The sequence below is a fragment of the Brachyistius frenatus genome, unplaced genomic scaffold, assembly GCF_029030835.1.
Source record: "Brachyistius frenatus isolate BFR_SWC_R1_liver_20210118 unplaced genomic scaffold, ASM2903083v1 Contig_15, whole genome shotgun sequence".
In the NCBI taxonomy this organism is placed as follows: Eukaryota; Metazoa; Chordata; class Actinopteri; family Embiotocidae; genus Brachyistius; species Brachyistius frenatus.
The window spans coordinates 2,907,501-2,931,824 of record NW_027210614.1 but is presented as its reverse complement, the minus strand read 5'-3'; the positions used below and the strand labels follow the sequence as shown (position 1 = coordinate 2,931,824).

The 24,324-nt window shown below is 43.0% G+C and overlaps 1 protein-coding gene across 3 annotated transcripts in view; it reads left to right on the top strand.

Annotated features, from left to right (window-relative positions):
* The window catches only part of gse1b (Gse1 coiled-coil protein b), a 175,715-nt gene that overhangs the window by 112,320 nt on the left and 39,071 nt on the right, over window positions 1-24,324 (top strand). The window contains exon 1 of one of the 3 annotated variants that reach the window (XM_069693623.1): window positions 16,036-16,303. The exons of the other annotated variants lie outside the window; for them this stretch is intronic. The gene's annotated coding sequence lies outside the window, so the exon portion shown is untranslated. Of the gene's footprint in view, window positions 1-16,035; window positions 16,304-24,324 lie in introns of those variants that run through there. 3 annotated transcript variants of the gene reach the window in all.

Here is a 24,324-nt window from a genome sequence, read left to right as displayed (position 1 = left end):
CCTGACTCCTTGCACAGGGACTTCACTGGACTGTTGACACAGCATGCGCTATATCACTATGTTGAACACAATTCTGACTCCTGAAGGTTAGAGTTGTGTTCAACACAATGTGTATATGCTGATCAGACGATTGCTCCAAACAGGCTGGGGCCATAATCCAATCATTGTCCATTTATTCATTAATTTAACATAATAAATGAAAAGACTGCCAAGCATATGGATCAGTTAAAGGTAACTTTACTGTATTGTCTAAATATACAGAATCATCATCAGACATATCTTTTAAGCACCTATATTGAACAGCAATATTATAATTCCCCCCCCCAAAACTCCCTAGTTAAATCAACATTAGATATTATTGCAATCCCTGGAGGTATACATTTAGTATCAAAACATTGCATTTTTTACCAAAGTTGTCATTTTATGTTTTTGTGGTGCAGAAAATTATAATAACTTTCTAAACAGATAGGAAAGTTTTGTATGTGTTAAGTAAACAAAACCCTAAAAGCAAAAGGTGTTACATGAAGCTATGTTAATGCTCCTGCCCTCCCTTTCACATACAGATAAACAGACAGACAAGACGGTGGATAGGCAGTGTCTGTTGCCAGATGACCCTCCTCTGCTGGACTGCAGAGGTTCGGTTACATTTGGTCCACGTCCTTCCTGGCAGAGCACCTGCTGGCCTCACACTCGGGTCCTCACACTTACCAGTTTTTCTGATCATGAACACCTTCACTTCCACACACACTTGAGAACTGACAAATGCCAATGATCTCGAATGTTCCCTGCCCTTTCAACTACGCTATAAATGAACAGTTGGTAAAGAAATGAGCACAAATAAGGAGATAGATGAGGTTAGGGGGAGAAGCAAGGTAATCCTTCCTCACTTCCCGAGGTAATTAGGACTATGTGACGCTAAGATTTATGAGGAAGAGGCGGGGAAACAAAGAACTGTACCACCAAGAGAGAGGGTAATAGAGAAACTGCTATTTTTCTACTCTGAAGCGCCATAGAAGAGTGTGTGTTTGTGTATCTTTCTTGTGGTGGGTGAGGGCGGCCTTTTAAGCTGACAGCTTTCCAATCATTAGCCGTTGGGATTTCAGAGCTTAGCCATCAAAGCAACCCCTTCACTTAAGACAAGAAATGAAGAAAATGCAATATGCCCATTTCAATCCCCTGTCCACCTCTTTGTTCAATCTGCCAAGTATTTGTCCTCCTTATGTAGACATTCAGCTACTGTCTCTAAATGCAGTTTGTGATGGAGTGTGTTCCCACTTCCCTCTTAAATGAGTTTCTCCTCCCACCTTTCTGTTTATATGCTCAGTATATCTTGACCAGGTGTCATGTGATAATCCTCCATGTGGGGTGTCAGTGGTCCCTCGCATCTCCCGTGTGGTTAGTCTCCAGGGTCCAGAAAGAGAGGCAGGGAGGAGGCTGCAGTGTTTGTAAATGAGGTTGTAAATGCCTGAGACCATGTGTGAGAGTGTTGGAGGGGTTAAGACTGACAGCCGATGACCTCACTGTGTCAGCAGGAGGTACTGTTCAGTACATTGAATGGTGTAATGAATGAGTAACCGCTGTCACCCACTTTATTTGCAGAGGTTCTTGCTGTTTGGGTGTGAGTGTGCGCTTGTTTGTGTGGCTGATTGGTGCCGAGCTGCCAGCCTCTTGGCACACAGGAAATGGAATTGGATCACGGGAGACAGATTAAGAGAATTGCAAGAGCTCATCACATCCTGTTAAAGATGGGAGATGACTCAAGGCAAGGTCTTTCTCTCTCGTTCTCACTTTCCTTTTCCGTGTCTCACTCCCCATCCTGCCCTGCCCATGTCCATATCCTCTCTCACTCACTCACTCTCTCCTTTGATGTCTATCGTTCTTAGGCGGTGGTTATGCATGGGGCAAGTGATCAGTGACTGGGTCTAAAACATCCTATTAAAATTAGTGTCACACACTAAATTTGTGTGAGACAGAGCGACAGGGACAGCCCCGATGATGGATAATAGATGATGGTTGTGACCTGAATAGATGGCTCCGGGGTGATCAGATGACTTCCTCAGGAGGAGGAGTAACGAGGAGAGATCACAGGATTACCGCTCCATCACTCAGTGTTTATGGAAGCCTTACAGTGACCACAAAATAAATAGCACAGTGGCTATAGCTGAGCATAAATGTCACACACCGCATTTGTGTTTGTCTGTGTGCTTGTACAATATGTGCTGAAGAAATGACACCTGCCTCTCTTTTTTTTTTTAAACAATAAAAAGGGGGTTTGGTGATATATCTTGCCCTCTCGCATCCTGCCTGAAGGGTGCTGTATTTGTGTGTTTATGTGTTTACTTGGGTTTATTTGGTTGCTTGGTGTCAGAGTGTATAGGGGTGGTTTCACATCCTTAGGGAAAACTGAACAAGCAGAAAGGTCGGACAAGGTTGTATCAGCAGTTCTAAGAAAGGGGAGACATTTACCCACTTCCTCTCAAATGCTCACACCATGCATTGATGCCCTGACCCCAATAGAGATGAGAGCAACTTGCTGGCAGTAAAACTTGCCCTCCACCAATGGTCCGGGAGCGGATTTCCCTGTTAATCCCAGAGTACAACCAGTTGAAGGATGATGCATCGATCTGACATGCAGTCGTCCTACACTCCTGTGCTGATTGATGTGGCCTGGCTCCTGGCTCTGTGAGCGCCTGCTCCGGTCTCTCGGCATCATGTCAAGGGAGGTCTCAGAAAAGAGCTCGACAACTGGGGGATACTTAGGAGGGGTAGAGGAAAGCAGATGAAGGTCAGAGGAACGCAGAGTGTAAGGTGAGAATAGGCTGACGGGGGAGGATAAAGCACACAGAAAGATAAGACAAGTAAATGTGAGCGGGCTACCGAAAGTGCTTCACCACTTTGTGTAAGACCAGGGGAGAATTGGCATGAGAGAGGTGTGTGTGTGTGTGTGTATGTGTACGTGTGCGTGCGTGTGTGTGTGTGTGTGTGTGTGTGTGTGTGTGTGTGTGTGTGTGTGTGTGTGTGTGTGTGTGTGTGTGTGTGCGTGTGTGTGTGTGTGTGTGTGTGTGTGTGTGTGCGTGTGTGCGTGTGTGTGTGTGTGTGTGTGTGTGTGTGTGTGTGTGTGTGTGTGTGTGTGTGTGTGTGTGTGTGTGTGTGTGTGTGTGTGTGTGTGTGTGTGAGGAGAAAGGCTAGGGGTGATGGGTGTGAGGGAGGGTGAGTGTTGGGGAGCGGGAACAGATTTGGGGAGGGCCGGCCAGCTGAATCCTGGTGGGGAGTGGCAAGAGTAAGCTGGCACTGCGGAGGCGGGCATATGGAGGGCAGGTTGGCACTTTGGCTGCCACCGGAGCGTGCACCTGCCGGCAGGGGGAGACTCTGCCAAAAGGAAGGGAGGGGAGCAGAGAAAAGAGACAGCAGAGAGAGAGAGAGAGAGAGAGAGAGAGAGAGAGAGAGATGGGGTGTGTTTGTGGTATGTGGTAGTGAAGCTGAATTTGGGGCTGCTGGAAATGGTCTCTGAAGATTTGGGATATTAATGAGGAGTCTAAGTGTATCAGACAACTGTGTGCCCTCTTACAGTGGAGACACATGCATGCAAGCGGACAGGTGGATACATGCAAGTGCACATGCTCACTTATTCTACAACCACTCCAACCCCTCACAGACACAGAACACACACACACACACACACACACACACACACACACACACACACACACACACACACACACACATACGCACACACACACACACACACACACACACGCGCACACACACACACACACTTACACACACACTGGTGTTTAATTCGTCCTCAGTCTAAAATAAACCCTTTCTCCTCTCTCACCCTGTTTGTCTAAAACTAGCAGTCAGATGCACTCTACCAGCTTCCTGGTAGAAGAACAAATAAACAGCCTTAATAATCAGGATAGCATTTAAACCCTAAACTACAACACACACCCTAATTGGACTCAACTGTTTTGCTGCTAACTAGTTGTTAATTAGATGAGCGTAGTCCTCTCACTCCCTCTCGCTCTTTTCCTGTGTCATTATATGCTACGAACAAAACCCTTTCAAGTGTTTTACTAAAAAGTGCAGCGTACTGCTGTGTGTAGTGGAAAGCAAGGAGATCATTTCTGTCATTGTGACAGATGCCAGAGGAACGAGACACATGTAACACACTGAACTGGATCTGTGTGCGCAGATATGCATCTTACTTACATTTAAGCTTTTACTAATCAACGTGTTTGTGCGTTTTGGCTGCCCAACACCGACACAGATGCAGGAGCCAAAAGGCATTGCCCTTGTTAAGTCGCTGTCAGAGAGGGTTTGTAACAGCCCACTGGAGCCCATCTGTATCCTAATACACACATACAGTACACATGCACACACAAATGAGTTCACGTGTGTGCTGCTGCAGTGTACATATAGAAAAATGTATTGTTTTCTTTAGCCCAAGTATGTGTGCATGTAGGTTTTCCTACAAACAGGTGTGTGTATAGGCGGGTGTCCACAAGTCTGTGCAGTAGGTGGATGGTGAAGGGCAGTGACTCCGTGCTCTGGTTTTAGCCTTGGCTGAGGATACAAGTGTTTGGGCTGCCATGTTTTCCTCTGATCTTCCTCCTCTCTTTCATCAGGAGAACCACAGAGAACAGGGCAGAGGAAGACGAAGCGGTTTAAAGGCTGGCAGCAACACCATGGCCTTGAGGTGTTATCTCTGCCCCTCACTGTGTTGGAGAGAGTGTGGATGAGATGCAGAGAGAGAGGGAGAAAGGGACTGTGGGAGTGATTGCAGCGCAGCCCACTTCTGTTTTTTTTTTTTTTTTTTCTTCCTGTATGGAGCAGGATGGTTAGCAGATGGTCTTGTTACCAGCAAAATGAAAATGAACGCAGTAAAATTTGCTTGTGTTAATTTCTCATCCCCCAGGTGAGACGGTGAGCACTCGCATACACAGACCAGCGCACTTGCACGTTTACACACATATCGCGGATACACATGCAAGCATGGCCCTGCCCTGTTGGCTTTAAACACACACCATCTGCATGCGGAGAAAGTGTGTCGGAGGAGTGTGAAGCGTGTGCTTGGCTTCAGGAATGTGTTTCCAATGTTCATAGCCATAGCTTATGTTGCTTTGGAATGTAAAGTGTTACCAAACACTTCATGTATCAGTCATCAGTAACTCAGTTGTCCAAAGACAGAGGGTGTTTTGAGGGCAGACTGACAGAGCTAAAAAGAGGGCTGAATTGGCAATTAGAGGCAAAGGGAAGCAAGGGAATCTGTGCTAACAGGGAGGAGGAGATGGCATGTTCATCCGCAGATGAAGACTAAATCCTTTCATTCTCTCCTCATCTTCCCTCCCTCCTTCCCCAGCTTGCTTCGCAGTGAGATGAGAGCTTCTGCTTTGTAACGTCTGCTTCTCCATGTTTGTGTGTAGCAAGGATCCGGACTAGTCCATAGCTTATCCCTCCGAGTGTGTGTGTTCTGCAGGGATAGAAGCGCCTTAGCCTCCCTTATCGTCTTACTGTAGGGTGCTCGCTATTGCTGTTTGAACCCGCAGGGAGAAAGAAAGTGAGGGAGGGAGAGTGAGAGTGAGAAAAACATACCTACACTAAGTGTAAAATATCATAATCTTTACTTTCATTTGCAGTGATTCAGAGACACCACGCCTTTGTTTCTAGATGTTGATTGCTGCTCTAGCATGGTCCTTGTACATTTTTTGTTGAGCTCAATAGGGGACTGACATCGTTATAGCTTTTTTTTCCTGCGGTCGTTCTCTTTATCAGCCAAGTTAATTCAATGTTTCAAAGAAATACATTGAGATGGAAGGTAAGAAAGAGAGCTGGCAGATTTAAAAAAAAAAATGGCTGCACTGACTGGAAGGTAGATGCTTCACTGCTAATAGGCCTTCAATATTCAATGAAATGAAACGAGTGGTGGATGAAGAGGGAGGAAAAGAGGAAGTACGGAGAACGTGCTTAAAGAAATTCCTTTTGCCGTTTTTTTTCTAACCGTCTTTGACCATCTCCTTTTTATGCCGCAAAGAACGTGATAGAGAGAACCCCTTAACCTATACACCACATGCAAACAACATATGCAGTCGATGTTCCCTGGTACTGTGCATGATCTCTCCCTGCCTTTGTGAAAAATGAATGCAGATGGACTTACCTTGGAGCTTTTGCTACCGTGCTAACATGGCTATATACTATATAAAAGGTTTGATTCCCACAGGGAGAGGCGATGCCAGAATGTTTGGACACTGATGGTACTGCAGTGTGCTTTGGATAAACTCGAATGGCATACAGTATGTCACACTCATATGTATGTATAACACGCACTTGCACATTTGTGTCTTTGTGGTATTAATACGAAGCCACCATACCGCCCACGCAGTCCTTGGACGTGAATGAAATGAGTCATATGTGACGACGCGCTTCACAAATACACCACACAGAGTACATATGTTCCCCTTAATGTATAAAACACTCCTGCATATATTGCGCACGTCAGCACAGAGCAACTTCGGGTCCTACCTCACTGTTTGTTGCACACAAACCACTGGCTAAAAAAAAGTGATTTATATATACTCAACAAACACACACATCTACCACATCTCCTGTTGCTCTTTGTGGTGGGTTGCAGGTCTTGGTTGAGTCCTTGATGTGTTCAGAAGAGTGATGATGAGCTTAATGCAGTCTGTCCCGGACGTGACCACCACATTAATATAGTACTAATACAACGCTTTGTCAGCTGCATGCTAATCGCTGCCACACGCTTTCTCATGCTCTCTCTCTTTTTCTCATACAGTCTATTGTTGTGAGACATGTAAGACAGCGAGGTGAGAGAAGACAGGCTCACTGGAGTTAATCCATTGACTGTCGCACCACCACCTTCATCATTTTTTTTTAAATTAATTTTGTATCAAAGAGAAACAATTACGGCAACGCCAGAGATTGTGCAAGAATGCAGTTTTGACTGGAAAAACCAGCCTGACTTCAACTTGTTCCATGATTTCACAATCAGTTAACACTAATAGCACTGAGAATATGTAGAAAGAAATCAGACAACTGTCCAACCTGGAGTTCTAGCAGTTACCAGCTATCTTGCAACTTTTTGAGGAGGTGCATCTCAGTTGCAATGTTACCTTTTCTGCTCCAGAACAACTTGACTGAACATTTTAATTTGACTTTAGCACTTGTAATGCCACTTAAAAAAAAAGGGAAAAAAAAAAAAAAACTCCACCTGCTCATCCCATCAGACACAACCACATCTCAACCTGCATGGATAAACAAGGCCACTTCAAAGCAGCTCGGTGGCCGTGCCAGCCCGCCTGAGATAACGATAGGGAGGGAGGAACTGCAATACTGGACTGAATCAGGAGGGAGGGGGTGTGTAAGCATGACTGCTATTAATGGGCTAATAATGTATTTTGCTGTTTTGGCAGTTGTGAAAAGGGTGAAGGGGGGTAGAGGGTAGAGGAAAAGGGGTTGACAGCGTGTCACGGCTGGTTAAAAGCAAACTGGGAGAAGACAGAAAGGCCTTGTTTGCTGGGCTAAATGCTGTAAATAACATCAGAGAGTGCAGCTAAATGGAAATCAATGCAATTACCCTTTTAGCATGGGCTTGAACTCACCCTGGCTCCTGCGAAATCTCTCTCTCCCTACCTTTTTAAAAAAAAATGTCCTGTACTTTTACCACTATATATACAGGGAAAGTATTCAGACCCCTTTAAATTTTTCACTCTTTGTTTCATTGCAGCCATTTGCTAAAATCAAAAAAGTTCATTTTATTTCTCATTAATGTACACTCAGCACCCCATCTTGACAGAAAAAAACAGAAATGTAGAAATTTGTGCAAATTTATTAAAAAGGAAAAACTGAAATATCACATGGTCATAAGTATTCAGACCCTTTGCTGTGACACTCATATTTAACTCACATGCTGTCCATTTCTTCTGATCCTCCTTGAGATGGTTCTACTCCTTCATTGGAGTCCAGCTGTGTTTAATTAAACTGATTGGACTTGATTAGGAAAGGCACACACCTGTCTATACAAGACCTTACAGCTCACAGTGCATGTCAGAGCAATTGAGAATCATGAGGTCGAAGGAACTGTCCAAGGAGCTCAGAGACAGAATTGTGGCAAGGCACAGATCTGGCCAAGGTTACAAAATAATTTCTACAGCACTCAAGGTTCCTAAGAGCACAGTGGCCTCCATAATCCTTAAATGGAAGAAGTTTGGGACGACCAGAACTCTTCCCAGACCTGGCCGTCCAGCCAAACTGAGCAATTGTGGGAGAAGAGCCTTGGTGAGAGAGGTAAAGAAGAACCCAAAGATCACTGTGGCTGAGCTCCAGAGATGCAGTAGGGAGATGGGAGAAAGTTCCACAAAGTCAACTATCACTGCAGCCCTCCACCAGTCGGGGCTTTATGGCAGAGTGGCCCGACGGAAGCCTCTCCTCAGTGCAAGACATACGAAAGCCCGCATAGAGTTTGCCAAAAAACACATGAAGGACTCCCAGACTATGAGAAATAAGATTCTCTGGTCTGATGAGACCAAGATTGAATTTTTTGGCGTTAATTCTAAGCGGTATGTGTGGAGAAAACCAGGCACTGCTCATCACCTGCCCAATACAATCCCAACAGTGAAACATGGTGGTGGCAGCATCATGCTATGGGGGTGTTTTTCAGCTGCAGGGACAGGACGACTGGTTGCAATTGAAGGAAAGATGAATGCGGCCAAGTGCAGAGATATCCTGGAAGAAAACCTCTTCCAGAGTGCTCTGGACCTCAGACTGGGCCGAAGGTTCACCTTCCAACAAGACAATAACCCTAAGCACACAGCTAAAATAACAAAGGAGTGGCTTCGGAACAACTCTGTGACCATTCTTGACTGGCCCAGCCAGAGCCCTGACCTAAACCCAATTGAGCATCTCTGGAGAGACCTGAAAATGGCTGTCCACCAACGTTCACCATCCAACCTGACGGAACTGGAGAGGATCTGCAAGGAAGAATGGCAGAGGATCCCCAAATCCAGGTGTGAAAAGCTTGTTGCATCATTCCCAAGAAGACTCATGGCTGTACTAGCTCAAAAGGGTGCTTCTACTCAATACTGAGCAAAGGGTCTGAATACTTATGACCATGTGATATTTCAGTTTTTCTTTTTTAATAAATTTGCACAAATTTCTACATTTCTGTTTATTTCTGTCAAGATGGGGTGCTGAGTGTACATTAATGAGAAATAAAATGAACTTTTTTGATTTTAGCAAATGGCTGCAATGAAACAAAGACTGAAAAATTTAAAGGGGTCTGAATACTTTCCGTACCCACTGTATATATATATATATCAATGTGCTCTATACATTTATGTCTGCCAGAAAGATTTGAGAAATGGCACTTCAAATTTAACAGTGTGTGCATATTAAGAATTTTTCTGTAAGGACAATTTAAGTGAACATGCTGGGTTGTCCCTGTTAACCGCACTGCAAGTATAATGATTTTGTTTAGATTTGCATAACCCCCTTAATGACCCCTATTTGAATACCTAGCAATTGCAGGGGGAGATTATGCTGTTAAGTGGTAAGTCATAATTAGATAAATAATTGGTTTGGCTATCATCATCCTGGTGCCATCTGTTTGAGGGTACGTGGGTTTGTGGGGGGTGAGTGAGAGGAAGGGGAGTGAGTGTGTGCAAGAGGGCGGGGATAATGGAAAAGATCCAGGGTATTTATGGATTATGTTTTCATTTTTAAAAAAGTGATACAAAAGTCACAAACAGATTGTCCTTGTAGTTTTGCATTACACTCGCAACTCTTCTTTCTCACTGAAATGGGTCGCACATGTTTAACACCTTCCAAATCAAAAACAAGAGATATCTCTCAGAGACACCTCAAAGTCCTTGTTTACATTAAAGTATTCAGAGCTAACGGCTGGTTCATCTGCATAATTGCTTTGTTTTTTTGTCTATTGTATTGCGACCTACTGTGCTAAAGTGCCACTGTTTGCTGTGCTGTCTGTTAGAATGAGTTTGCATAAACTCACTGGTAGCATGTATATGTAAAAAGCACCCAGAGTCTTTGCTGTGCACCTCTTCTGTCTTCCATATTCTTCCTTTCTTCACAGCCACATACGAGCACATCTGCTGCTGCCTCACATGCATGCTCGTCTCCGTCTGTGCTGATCCTGACTCTGTCCTTTCCCCACTTTCTATTCGGATGTGTTCTCTCATTTCCTTCCTCCCTTCCTCTCTCTAAATCCCCTCCTTTATTTTTCCCTTATGCCGTAAACATCAGAGTAAAATAGTCATTTCTGTAACCTCTTATTGTGCCTTCACCCCTTTCTTCCTTTTGCTTTCTCTCTGTCAGAGAATAAAATTGTTATTCTGGTGCTTCTCTCTGCTTCTGTATTGAACAGGCAGTAAGGCTTCATCTCTACAATGATAGTGCGGTGGGGACAATTTGATCTAATTAGCCGCTGAGGTACTGCCCATAAAGATTCAACTCTTAAATAACTGCTGCTGCACTTAGAGCGAGACCTGAATCGAGGTCAAAACGTACAGTAGAATAATAAACGTCAGTACAGTGAGTGTAGAAGTGTTTATTCACATATTTATATGTATACTGTATGTAACTTGTTAGTGCTGTATGTCTGGGCAATGTGCATAGAAGGGTTAGGAGTGTCTGCGTGCCTTCTACATTCTCAGTGACAGCTCACAATTAGCTTTTACTGGCGCGGCTAATAGAGAAGTGTACATTGTTAATTATGTCACAGTTGCAGGGTGGGAAGGTGGAATACATTTGAATAATGGGAGGAATGATATAACAGCAGGCTTATAAAAAATTCCTTGGCCCTTTTGTATGCGTAATGAAAGGTGTCTGTATGTTTGTGTCCACTCCGACCCAGGTGCCTGTCTAACGTTCATAAAGATAAAACACGCGAGCTGTAGCACACATTTACCAAACCCCCCTCCCACACACACAGACACATCCTCTCTCTCTTTCACACACACACACACACACACACACACACACACACACACACACACACACACACACACACACACACACACACACACACACACACACACACACACACACACAAGGCAACACAGAGGCGTGAGAGAGGGTATGTATGAGTAGTGCACTCGTGCCTGGTTTTCCAGATCAATGATGTGTGGCTGGGTGATCGATGTGAGGGCTTAGCAGAGTGGAGAGAGCTAATGGGCAGGTCAGTGGCTCAGACACATCCTGGCTCCCCCTGCCTATTACCACCACGTCTGTTAATAGGCCTCACCACACTCCCCTGTTGCTCACACACACACACACACACACACACACACACACACACACACACACACACACACACACACACACACACACACACACACACACACACACACACACACACACACACAGAGACACCCATAGTAGGAGGATAGTGAGGAGAGAACACAGCCAAGCATGCTCACTCCACAAACCTCCTCCGTACACTCTCTGTTTTAACCCAAGTCCCTTTCACACATTTTTATTCCGTAGTTTTATTTCCCCGTTCTCCTCTGTGGCCTTTGTCCTGTTGTAACGGTAAGCCTTTGGAACCACGGCATATGGTGCTGCATGTCGATGTTTGTAAATAGGGGGAGGGGCAGATAAGCAGCATATTTACAGCCATGTAAAGTAAATATGAGAGAGATTACTGTGCAACCCTCATTTAATCTCCTCAAAGTCTACTCGATCACACAGAGGCCGAAAGACAGCCCATCCCTGAATTTCTAATTGGCTGAAGCACACTTGAGTGGCTTGTGATAGGTCCTGTGAGGCTGTTACTCAGTGTGTGTCTGCTGAGTCTCCATCACTGACTGGACTGTGTAAACCAGTTGTACAGTTTACACTGGTAGTGCTTTGTTTGGCTCTGAATCATTGCTGAAAGCAAACATGCAGTCTTCAAACGGCTAGAAGTTTAATATGTTACAATTTTTTGGTGTTAGTTTTTTGCTTTTTTGTTGTTGTTGTTGTTATCTTTGGAAGTGTCATTTAAAAATGTTTACATAGGGAAATGGTTGTTTGGCCAGTTTTTGGTTTTAAAGATTGACATTTATTTAATCTTTAAAATGTCAATCTTTAATCTTTATGGGAAAATATCACAATACTATACTCTTTTTTTTTTAAGGACTATGGAAGATATGGGTCAATTAATTTTGGGTTTATCTTGAATTGATTTGCATTAGATTACTTTCGTCTAAGAATATAATCTGATAAATAAGTGCATATTCCTGTTGGTTGCAGAGAGACAAAACCCTAAATCAGTATGGTTTTCGACTAAATGTAGAGCTGAAACAACCACTCACTTATTTGCTGAAAAATAGCTGAAAAGTATTTAGCTATCTCGTGAAATCATATTAACAATCAATCAAATAATCAATAAATATATTTTTTTTTATCAGAAATAATCATTAGTTGCAGCTTTAGAGTCTCTTTCTGCTTCTACTGAAAATGTACACCATTATGCATGCGTGTGGGACAGCTGTGTAGTAAACATAGAGTGGTGACACAGTGATGACAGCAAGTCAGTCTGTGAGGTAAATAACAGTCTGGGTATATTTCTCTTTTCTTTCTCTGTCTTTCCATCTATCCATCTCTCTGTCTCGTTCTCAACGTGTCACTTTGTGCAGACCCTCTTCTGTCTTCACTGTGGCATCTGATCTGCATGTTAATTACCTCTCCCGCCTTAATTTAATATCTGGCTGGGAAGAATGTGGAACACACACCCCAGAGGTATAGCATATGCCCTCCAGCCCTCACTCACACATGCACATGTGCTCGTACATCCACAGACATATGCAAAGCCTCATGATTTTCTTCCACATTTTTTTTTTTGTGCTTGCTTAGATTGCTGTTTGCTGAGGTTTTGTGTGGGTGATGGAAATAGGAGGCGAGGCCTAGGGTAGTCTGGATTATAAACTCAGACCCAGTCAGAGTGTCCACAGGGACGGCTGAAGTCTTTTCTAGTGCATCCACTCTGAGCGTGTCTCCCTATGGCGAAGGCTAAAAGAGCTGCCACTTGTCGTCAGCATGATGGAGGTTAGGCAGGAGGGGAGGGGGAGTTTGTGCCATTTGTCTTTGAAAGGAGTGAGGGAGTTCAAAAAGGAAGTGATGGAGCCCTACTTTTTAGATGCTTAGGGGGAAGCAAGCGTGGTTTCACAGTGCTAGGCAGTTCTTCCACCAGACGCCACTTTCCACTACCAGTATGGACACACGTGCGCACGTTGTGTATGCACTTTAGAGCAGGAGTGAGTTGTGAGTTCACAAGGTGTGTGATTCCATCATAGCTCTAATAATTAGAACCATTATTATTAAAACCCCTCACCCATCACACACACACACACACACACACACACACACACACACACACACACACACACACACACACACACACACACACACACACACACACACACACACGCTCTCTCGCTCCCTCTCTCAGCCATGCAACAAGGCTGTGTCTCTTGTGGCTGATAGATTGTAATGAATGTAACAGCAGTCAGATCCTTCAAAAGCCTCTCAAAAGCTTAAGCCCCTTTATTAAATTAAGCTAACGATGCCTAAGGCCAGGTCCGCCGCTGACAGTGAGAGAGAGAGAGAGAGAGAGAGATGGGGAGCTGGAGAGGTGGTGCATAGGGAAGTAAAGGCTGCAGAGAACAGGAGGAGGTGCAGGGGGAGGCGATGTTAGGAGCAAGTGTGTGAAATGGCATGTAGTCAAATCAATGAGGGACGGTAGGAATGGAGGACGTTTAGTATCAAAGGAAGAAGGTGGAGGAGGTTAAGCAGAAAGGCTGGTGAAAGAAGACAGGAAGAGAAGAAGAAGAATACCCTGCAGACTTCTATAGTTATACAGCAGTACACCTGCAGCCGAGAGGAGGAATAGTAATTACATAAAAACTCATTGTGGGAGACTCAGTGCAAATGTATAACTGTTGAAGAAAACATAAATGTTTAACCACTCTGTGGAGTTTTGAAATGGAGCAAGCAGTTTGAAGCTGGTTTTCACACTGGTTTTGGTCATATGTTAATTACACTGTGTGCTAAATGCCAAATCTTTGTTCTTCTGTGTAGTGAGTGGGAGAAAAGTGGCACAAATAGAAGCAGCATGTGTACAGTAGATGTTAAATCATGCATTTTGGACCATATGTACCTGTACTGTTTATCTTCATGAGCTTCTATTTGTGTCTTGTAGGCTTGTCCTTGATTAAAAGAATTATTCAGCAACTAATAGTTGCAATATTTCTTGACAAATGTATTAATTGATGTAATTCAAAATATTTTTTTGGCTACATCTGTTCCTCCACTGATTAATGCAGTCACTCTGAGGAATCTGGTCCTTATTAAACATATTTATGAATATTATTGTAATGCCAGAGATTGGGCAATTATTTTCAAGTAAAGATTTATCCCTGACAGCAATGACTAATCACCAGAAACGACTAAAGACTAATAGCTCATTACTGATTAGTGATAAAGACCATAAAAATTACTAATTGACAAAAAAATCCTGAGTCAGCTAAGATATTTTAATACCTTAATGACTAATTATTTGACTAATTAAACAGAAGGGGGATCCCTCAGTGTCGAGAGCTGTCATGTGTACAGCCAGCAGGCACATCAAAAGCTGAGGTCTCGGTGCTGCATCGTTAGTCAGGATACCTTGTCTACCTGCTCCCTCGCTTGCTCGCTCGGTCAAGTAGAGGTGAGCGATACACTATCACTTGGATGAAAGACAAGACACACGTTTCACAAATGCATACACACACACACACACACACACACACACACACACACACACACACACACACACACACACACACACACACACACACACACACACACGTACTTTATTCACATGCAAGAAGGATGCTGTATGTGTTAGGTAGTGCTTTTCTGTTCTCTGCAGTTCCTTTTGTTAGTGCACAGAAGTGGACCTTAGCAGGAGACACATGAAACGCAATTAGGGCTTGTTTTTGATCCAATTTATCCAGCAATCAACAATTTACAGCACAATGTGCAAAAGGTCTCATCCCACTTCCTCCCCAGTCATCACCTGCTTAAGCCTTTTTTTCACCCTTGGCACTGGGAGAAAACCCTGTCTTTGCTGCTTACAAGTGTGGCTTTGATTTTACAGCCTGTGCAGTCGCTGGTATCTAATCCACAGTAAAACCATTGATAAGCCAGATAGGAAGAGGCTGTCGGCTGAGGCTTCTGTGTGCTTTTAGTGGTTGGCTGTCCCCTTGTGGACGCTTGCTGGAATTACTCTCTCCCGTTTTATTAACATACTGTACATGCAAAGCAAAAAAGGAGGGTAATTCTGTAAATCTGTTGTTATAGCAAACAGTGATTAAACTTTAATATTAATCCAGATAAAAAGTGTTCCTTATGTAATGATTAAGTCGAATGATAATCTTATGTACCATTGGAGATGCATTTTAGGTATACCTCCAGAACTGTCCAGACATTTGATGGTTAACTCAATTTCTGTTAGATGGTACCTTTACAAATCTGTAGAAAATGTGTTTTTTGATCAAAGAATTAAATAATATAAACACACTGAGTCCTAATTGTCCGGACCACTGCTCAGATTACTGCAGTTCCAATCAAATAGCCTATGCTTTTGATTGAAGTTAAATAAGAAAAAAATCATGTTAAAAAATATTAAAATCAAGTGAACAAACACCAATAATTAATATTATCTGCCAACAAATAGATGCAATACAGATGTTATTTTAAATAATTTATAATATTTGATGAATATGCAGGATAAATTGAATTTTTTTTTTTTTAATTTAATTTTTTTTTTGGTATCCTGTCATATTGAAGAAGTTTGTTGCAGATTTCCTTGTAGTGTTTTTGAACGAACAGGAAGTAACTCTCCATCCTGGTCGAGGATGGATGGGACATTCTTTATCCCACTGGGATGACAATGCGGGGTCAGCCCTGCGGGCCGGGGGGCGTGACGGGGAGGGAGCAGGTGCTTGTACCCCCCGCCCCCTCCTGACTTGTCTCCCTTTCTGTCTGTCTGTCCGGCCCCTGCCGGAGAGGAAGCTCCACCTCCCGGCTCCCAGCAGCCGGCCGCCTCTCTCCTCCTCTCCCCGGCGCTCTGCTCTGCTGTGCTCCGTCCCTGTGGCCTCGCTAGGCGTCGGAGCTTCCTGCGTGACAACAAAAGTGCAGTCTCTGTTGTCGACGGAGGGATGGATCCGCGTTTTCACCGCTAACGGAGGGAGGAAATTTACTAATTTATAAACACTGGAATAACCCATACTTGTTTGCGGTGAGTGATTGTGTGTAAATCTGTAGTTGTGTTTTTAAAACCCGGAGGTTGTTTGTGCAAACGAGCGAGCATACGGCGGGGTTTTTGTTGAGGAAGTCATTACTATATCGAGGAAACGGGTGCTAGTTTTTTTTTTTTTTTTCGAAGGTCGGTGCCGAGCCCTTGTGTATGTAGCCTTCGCGTGTGCGCGCGCGTGCTTTTTGTGTGTGCGTGCTCTAATGTGTGAAAAGAGAGACGAGAAAGGCGAGAGAGTCACAGAAAGAGAAAGAAGGAGCCGGTCCGGTGCGTCCAGGTAGACTATAAGCTTTCATATCAATTATTGTTTACACACCGTATTGTTAAGGGATTTCATATAATCGTGTTTTTAAAATGCAGATTAGCCTGGAGGGGGGGGGGGGGGGGTCTGAAAAGAATAGCGGGCGACCCCCACCCCTCAAATTAACTTCTTGTAACATTGTTACCGGCGCACTGTAGTGATTATTATGTAAAGCAAAAAAAAAAAAAAAAAAAAAAAACCCGGAGGGTTTCTGCGTTAAGCCATTAACGCTCACTGTAGATCCGTCAGCCGATGTAAAACCGTGTTGTTGGCTGTACTTAGTTCGACGTCTCCAGTCAGACTGGCTCCTTTCAAATTATTGTCTGGTCTGGCTTGCTCCTTCAGAGCGGGGAAGTCTGTTCTTGGAGAGAGAGAGAGAGAAAAAAGGGGGTATTTCCTCTGTGCAAATGTGACTGTGACACGTTTTGACCATTTGGTGCCCCCCCCCCCCCCCCCCCCCCCGGGTGAAGGATCTGACCCCCGGTGTAAGTGTCCGTGTCCGCGTGCGCGCGGCAGGTGGACCGTGTTGAATCACTTCCCACGCGCTCCTTCACTTCTTTTGAACCATAGGCGCGTACAACAGCTGCTTCTGCGGGGAACGCACACAAACAGACACACCGCTCATCACTCTCGACACACACCTCGGGTTTTAAAACACGGTCTACAAACACAGCGGTGAAGCAACAGGCTTTGCTGAACACTGAGCAGCGGGCTGAGTTTATCTGCAGCCAGAAGGAGCCTTGTTGTGTGTTTTAGCTGCTGCTGATAAGGTTAGCCATAACTGCAAGAGCAGGGAATTAGAGCCTTCTGGTTTTTTTTATAGTGATTGTCCTCCTGCTGTCTTTAACTGCTACTGACTGGTGCTGCAAATAGGTCATTCATTACATGGGTATCCATCTGCCATGTAACATAACTGTGTGCTGTCATTTTTGGCATAATCCATTATTTCTTGTTATAACTTTCAGGATTTCAGCCTTGTTTCTCACAAAAGAGCCAGGAATGGCTCACACAGCAGGACGAGTTGCAGAAAAAGATACAGTATAGGGACATAAAAAAATAAAAAAAATTACTGAGGGAACAATAGGACATGTTATTGTACCATTTTGCTTGTCACTGACACCATAGAGTTCAAGTTTCACCTCTCTGTAAATATAGAAAATAACATTTGAAATGTTGCCACAGACTTAACTTTTGATTTTTTTATTTCCGTGTAAATTTATGCTCATTTAACAATAATTATCTCGGCAGGGAAGTTATGTGGCCAAGTGTCTATTTGTAAATAGCCAGGTGTTAAAATGTGTTAGAAATTTAAATGAAGAAAATAACCTGGAAACAGCTGCTATTTTTGGTGAGGATCCAGACATTTTTAAAAGCATTTATTAGCATTAGTAATGACAATGAATGAAAAGAGGTATTTAGCATGTTGTGACAGATTTCTCCTGTAAACAACATATTGAATGAAACAAATTGTACATGGCAGTTGTATCTTATGGAGGTCACCCACTTTGTGTTTTTGGTAAAAATGCTGATCCAGATTAAGCCATGATTGATATGTGAGCTGCCTGAGTGCTATTATAAGTATCTTTAGTTGAGATCAAAGTGTGGCATCAGCTAGCACCTTTACCACTGACTGCAGCCAACATCACCACTGCACTAATACGTCTTTCATACAGGAAATCCCCCACATGTACAAACTCAATTTGTTCATATTACACTGCTGTCACAGGTTAATCTCTGATCGCTGCCTTTCAGCATATCGTGTGTTTATTAACCCTTCTTAACTACAATTTTTATACTGACGTAAACTATTTTTTCCATCTTCAAAACATGTTAACAGTGTAGAATATTTGTCTTTTCGTAGTCTTTTCTCCTCGTACAGAACCTGTCAGTCAGTTGGAGAAAGAAGCGGCTTCTAACCTTGACTTACACTTTTGTTAAGGACCCTCAGCTGTTTCATTGGGATTCAATTCAATTCAATTCAACTTTATTTATATCGCGCCAAATCACCACATAGGTTATTTCATGGCACTTAACACATTAACGTCCTTACAGCAAGACGTTACAATGTTATACAGAGAAATTCAATTGCATCCTCGATTGCATATTGTGATCTTAAAATAGAGCCCCTAGTAGTGATTTCGCAGATATAGTTATTAGAAGTTTTATTGTCACGACGCTTAGTTTGATACCATGCAAAAACACCGCCTTCACTATTTCCAAGTTTTCTCAAAGTATGATGAGCCAGTAACTAATCACAATAGTTTAACTTTAAGATAAGTCACTGCTACAAGAGATAGAAGGTGCAACTAATTTTGACTTAGGTCATAGTTATTAACCTAATCTACTGTTAACAACGACTTTATAAAAGTCAGTCTAATGGATGTTATTTTCCAGGAGCCAGACGTGTGAGATGCAGATGCACAGTCTGGTGACTTTGGTAATCATGTATCATTTGCTGACTGCACATCTGAAAATTTTAGTTTTTCTTATGACCCGTCAAGGAGTCCATTAGAAAAAGAAACATTTTCAGCACAAACTAACTCTAGATGGTGGCTGGATGATGCAGTTTGCATAGTTTCATATTTAAGGTGCATCACAATGTTGCTGCTTCAGTTATGTAATTGTGATGGTTTTGTTATTTGTCCACCTTTTGCCATTTCTGACAGGGTTTTGGACATCAATTTGGTTCAGTGTTTGGCCTGTCTGCCTGCTACACTGCGCACACTGGGCCTTTTTAATCACGAGACACCACTTTTTACTGCATGGTCATATGCAATATCAATAAGTTGCAAGAAGAAGTACATTGTTGACCATAATACAACTTCTCCCTGGGTATAAGTTTGTCCCCTCACCTGGCAGACATCCACTTCACCCGGCCAGGTTTAAAGGATCAGACACTGCCAATAGACAAATATTTCCCTAAATTTCTCTTAAAACATAAATACAATAGATTTTGCTTAAATTTAATTTTAATTTAAAATCTTGACTATGGAAACTTTTCACAAGAATTCAGAATCATCCAGGTTTGTGCGAGTGTCACTAGAAAAATCTTTTAAATTGTCCAGGAGCAATCGCGAACATGAATCACTTCTGATCCGCAAAGAAGAGTTACTTTATTTGTGTACCAAAATTTCATGGAAACAAAGTGCTTGTGAGGTCTTCTCTGCTAAACTTAGAGAAACTGGAGCAAACGTAACCTCTCTGGCCGAAGGGAGTTCGCTGACTTTCAATGGATTTTTCCTCTCTTGTCACAGACGTACATGTGTCTGATGGTTCATAGAAAGATAAGAGTTTAAGTTTACTTATGCAAACCTTGCTACGAGGACCAGAATTATTATTATTTTTTTTGCTTGTAATTTACAAGTTGTTGAATCTTTACACTGCGATAACGCTTGTATGAGGTTGGCATGTTTTCAGGTGTCGTTGTGCTGTTTGTCATGCTGCGACAGCCTGCAGTGCTGTGAGTGTCTGGGGGCTAGACAGCAGCTGTGTCGAGCAGAGTGTTGGTGACAGTTTGTCTGTGGCAACAGCACCTGGCTCTGTTTAGAGAGTGATTAGGAGAGTCCCAAGCAGCTCCCTGTACTGTTTACATAAGGAGCCTGGAGTTAAAGGTGACCCACTTTGCATTTTCTTATCAACAGCCCACATTGATAGCTTTGAATAGCACAGACTGCAAAAGAGTCCTTTGCATGGGTTTACATAGTTCCCTATTAGAGAGAAAGGGATGTGTTTGACTGGGCGAGGCTTGGCTTGGCTTTGACTATCACTACAACAATGTCCTGAGGTGGTATGAAAATGTGGGTGCGCACACCGCTCTCTTTGTGTGTCAGGGCAGGGTTGCTGTGTGGTCAGGCTGTGTTGGAAGAGAAACCACTGGAGGATGTTTAGGAAATGACGGTTTTCCTCGGCCAGCGTGTCTCCATCCCTCTCTCCTCTTTCTTTCCTTCTCTGTCTGCTTCTGTCTTTCCCTCCCTCTGTCTCTCTCTTTATCTCTCTCATTCTGTCTCTCCAGCTAGAACTCTCTCTGGGCATGTTGCAGACATTGTGCTGTTAAGCCCTGTTTGATGGCTTTTTGCTTTAGGATGGAGTGAGGTGGTGTGTTTGATTGTGTGTGCCTAAGAATCCCCTACTGGGTGTAAAAAAACATTAGTAAAGGTAAGCTGTAAATGTGATGACCAGTGAAGACAGCTGAGCAAACATGTCATAAAGTATTTATCTAAAGTGAAAACAGACTGGAAGTTGGACAACTAAGGCAGACAGACAAGTCCCTTTTATACAGCCTGTTAAAGGTGGGAGTGTTGCGCAGATATTCTCTTTTGTGCTCTGTATAAAACATACAAACACAGAATGGGTGGTGGCGTGTGTGGGTGGGGAGGGGGGGGGGGCATTGCTGTTTCGCTGTTAAGCCAGCAGCAGAGGTAGTCACAGAGCCAAATCAATGTCTGTGTAAAAGGGAGAGCAGGGATGACCAACATGGAGCAGATCTACAAGTTGACACTCTTGTGTTACAACTCTGGTATTCTGACATGCAATCTAAAATCACACACTGGGGGAGCATTATGCCGGCTCTTTTTCTGATTTCAGTGTAAAAGCACAGCCTTATTTCTGGCAGTACTGTGGGATCTCTGTTTACAATGTGCTACAGTTTCACATGCAGAGGAAGAAGCAGTAAAGTAGAGAAACCATAAACACCCTGGGGCTGATGACTTTTGTTCTATCTCTTTTTCACTTTGATAACTATTTCACTGATTAAGCTGCTTATCACTGTGTATGTGTGTGTTTATTCTGTGTGTGTAAAACCAGTCCAACCTGCTCTGTAAGATTGGCCTGTGTAGAGACACATGTCCTGATGTCACCCAGGGTTGCTGTCGAACAATACTTCATTTTGTGTGTGTGTGTGTGTGTGTGTGTGTGTGTGTATATATGTTTCAATGTGTATCTTTCAAAGATGCTCTGGGCTTGTTGTCACACAGCCTGAGACACACTCATGCGCCTCATGACACACCACAAACATTTATGGCAATTGATTGTACTTAAAAAAAAAAAAAAAAAAAAGGTCATCAAACACTGTCTTGACCTTTAATACTAGACAAAGAAGGTTGCAGGCAATGTACACAAGGGCTGGTCCCCAATAAAAGAGCATCGCCATTAGTTAGGTCCTATTCCCCTTCTGTCGTTGACAAGGAGAGTCAAGGAGAGTGTTGGGAGAATAGAGTTTAAATGAGCATCTTGGCCCTAATTTGTACACTTAAGCCCTTGTAATGAGGGTTACTTACTTTTGAACAATCTGTCTTGACACATGGCTTCAAAATGATGTCATGCTGTTCATGTAGATGAACAGAGATTAGCAGAAAAACTTGTAACCAGTCATAGCATGCACCAGAGTTTACTTCTTCTTGTTGAAAATGCAGGTTTTTGTGAATGTTTTGTAGATTTGCAAGTTTTTTTTTGTTCACCTGTATCTTGAACTGTGGGCGTGGATGTGTGTGGTTGTAGCAAACAGATGTTGACAAATACACTACATACTCAATAGATTTCCACCATTGATCTATTGTAAGATACGCAGATGGGAGTTTCTTCGGTTTTTCCTCAAGTTGAATATGTTCGACTTAACTGGCAACCTTTCCATTTCCTTTGTTAAAATTTGGGGCATTTTACTTGACCGAACATGGGTGTTGGATTTTTGTGCCATTAAAGTGAATCCTGATAGATGCCAGCTGAGGTTAGGGAGAGTCACACTGCTCTTTCGCTGCGGTTGAGTCCCATGCTTCGAGACCCATTCCCTGAATGGCATTGGAAACACGCTGCTTTTGTATCTAATGTGATTTCATTATGACAACAGAGCACAGTGCTGGAGCTGTGGTGTAATTACCCGCAACTTTTTCACAATGTTAACTTTGTATTCTCAAGCTTCAGCTTGGATTAAATTGCCTGAGAGGAACTGAAAAAAAGAAAACATTTTCATTCACACAAATCAGTCTTGCTACATTGACCAGACCAAACCACCTGAGATATTTTCAGATTATGTGTGTGTATGTTTGTGTAGCTCATGTTTGCTGCTGTCGTTGTCATACCCCAGGGCCTGATAAGCACTGGCCAAACAAACACAACACAGCCAACACGAGAGCAGTAGATAAGTGAATCATACACACACTCAATGCTGACCACACTTGACTATTGCCCTGACAAAACAGGGCCTCTTTCATTAAGCATTTTGTGTGTGTGTGTGTGTGTGTGTGTGTGTGTGTGTGTGTGTGTGTGTGTGTGTGTGTGTGTGTGTGTGTGTGTGTGTGTGTGTGTGTGTGTGTGTGTGTGTGTGTGTGTGTGTGTGTGTGTGTGTGCGCCAGCACGAATCATATAGTGTGTCTATCTGTCTTGTCTTTGTGCTTTCTGCAGTCACACTCTCACAGTATAACCCAGCATTGTGCTAAGGGCTTCTTTTCAACAAAGGCCTTTTCTTTTGCTATCACATCATCATCTCTCTTTTTTCCTCTATCTGTGTCTGCTTCCATCTCTCTTCAACATGTCTGTCTTGTTTGCCTCTTTCGTTTCCTCTATTTTCCTCCGTCCATCTCTAGATATCTGCTATATCAGCTGACTGTCATATTGTGTGTGTGTGTGTGTGTGTGTGTGTGTGTGTGTGTGTGTGTGTGTGTGTGTGTGTGTGTGTGTGTGTGTGTGTGTGTGTGTGTGTGTGTGTGTGTGTGTGTGTGTGTGTGTGTGTTTGTTAGCATGCCTCCTTGTCTATGAGAGCAAGGTCAGATATGTGCCTGAAGAAGTGAAGCGAGTTTTGTGGCCAAGTGTTTTAATCAGCCCCGTGGACAGAGCTGCATGCCTGTGTTGGTGGAGGCCACAGTTGCCGCGTTAAACGTGCTCTCACACAGAATCTGGTTGCCAGCTAGACTTGTTTTATCTGGCTGGTATTTGTATAACTAAAGGGTATCCATTTTGGGCGCTGTTCTTTTTTTTTTTTTTTTTTTTTAAATGTATGTTCATCTCAGTTTCACATATTCCATATGTATTTCCCCTTTGCACGGCCACTGACTGACATGATGTGCAATGGTTCAGTAAATTGATGAAATAAATACACATGAAGGTCGTATTCTTGAAGACAACTGTTACATGGCTTTCACGTAGGAAATCCACTCTCATGCTGTTCCTTGGGGATGTTAAATATGTTAATGAGCTTCTTTGGCATGGCTGCAACTAACAATTATATTCATGATTGATTAATGTGGAGATTTTTTTTCATTCATTCTTTGGCATTTTTTCATTTAATATAACAATCACTACTTCCAAGAGCCCAATGTGATATCTTCCAATGTCTTGTTTTCTCTTTTGTCTGCTCATCAGTTTAATATAAAATATAACAAAGAGAGGCAACACATCTTCTGATTTGAGAAGCTGAACCTGAGAAATTGTCGCATTTTGTTAATTTGTTTTTTCATGATAAGTCACTAAAATAATTAGTTTATAAAACCAGCTATATTTCTGTTGATCAGCCAATCAATTAATTGTCCAAATGTTTCGGCTATCCTGTAAGGTCAACTGGACCCGATGGTAAGTGCAGTATCTTTTATCTTAAAAATTTGAATATTGTCTGCGTGGACTAGATGAGTCATGAGGATTTGTGCTTTTGAAAGAATGAGCCATTTATAACTGCATTCTTTGCAGAGGTAATTTTAAAATGCACATTTTGGTCCAG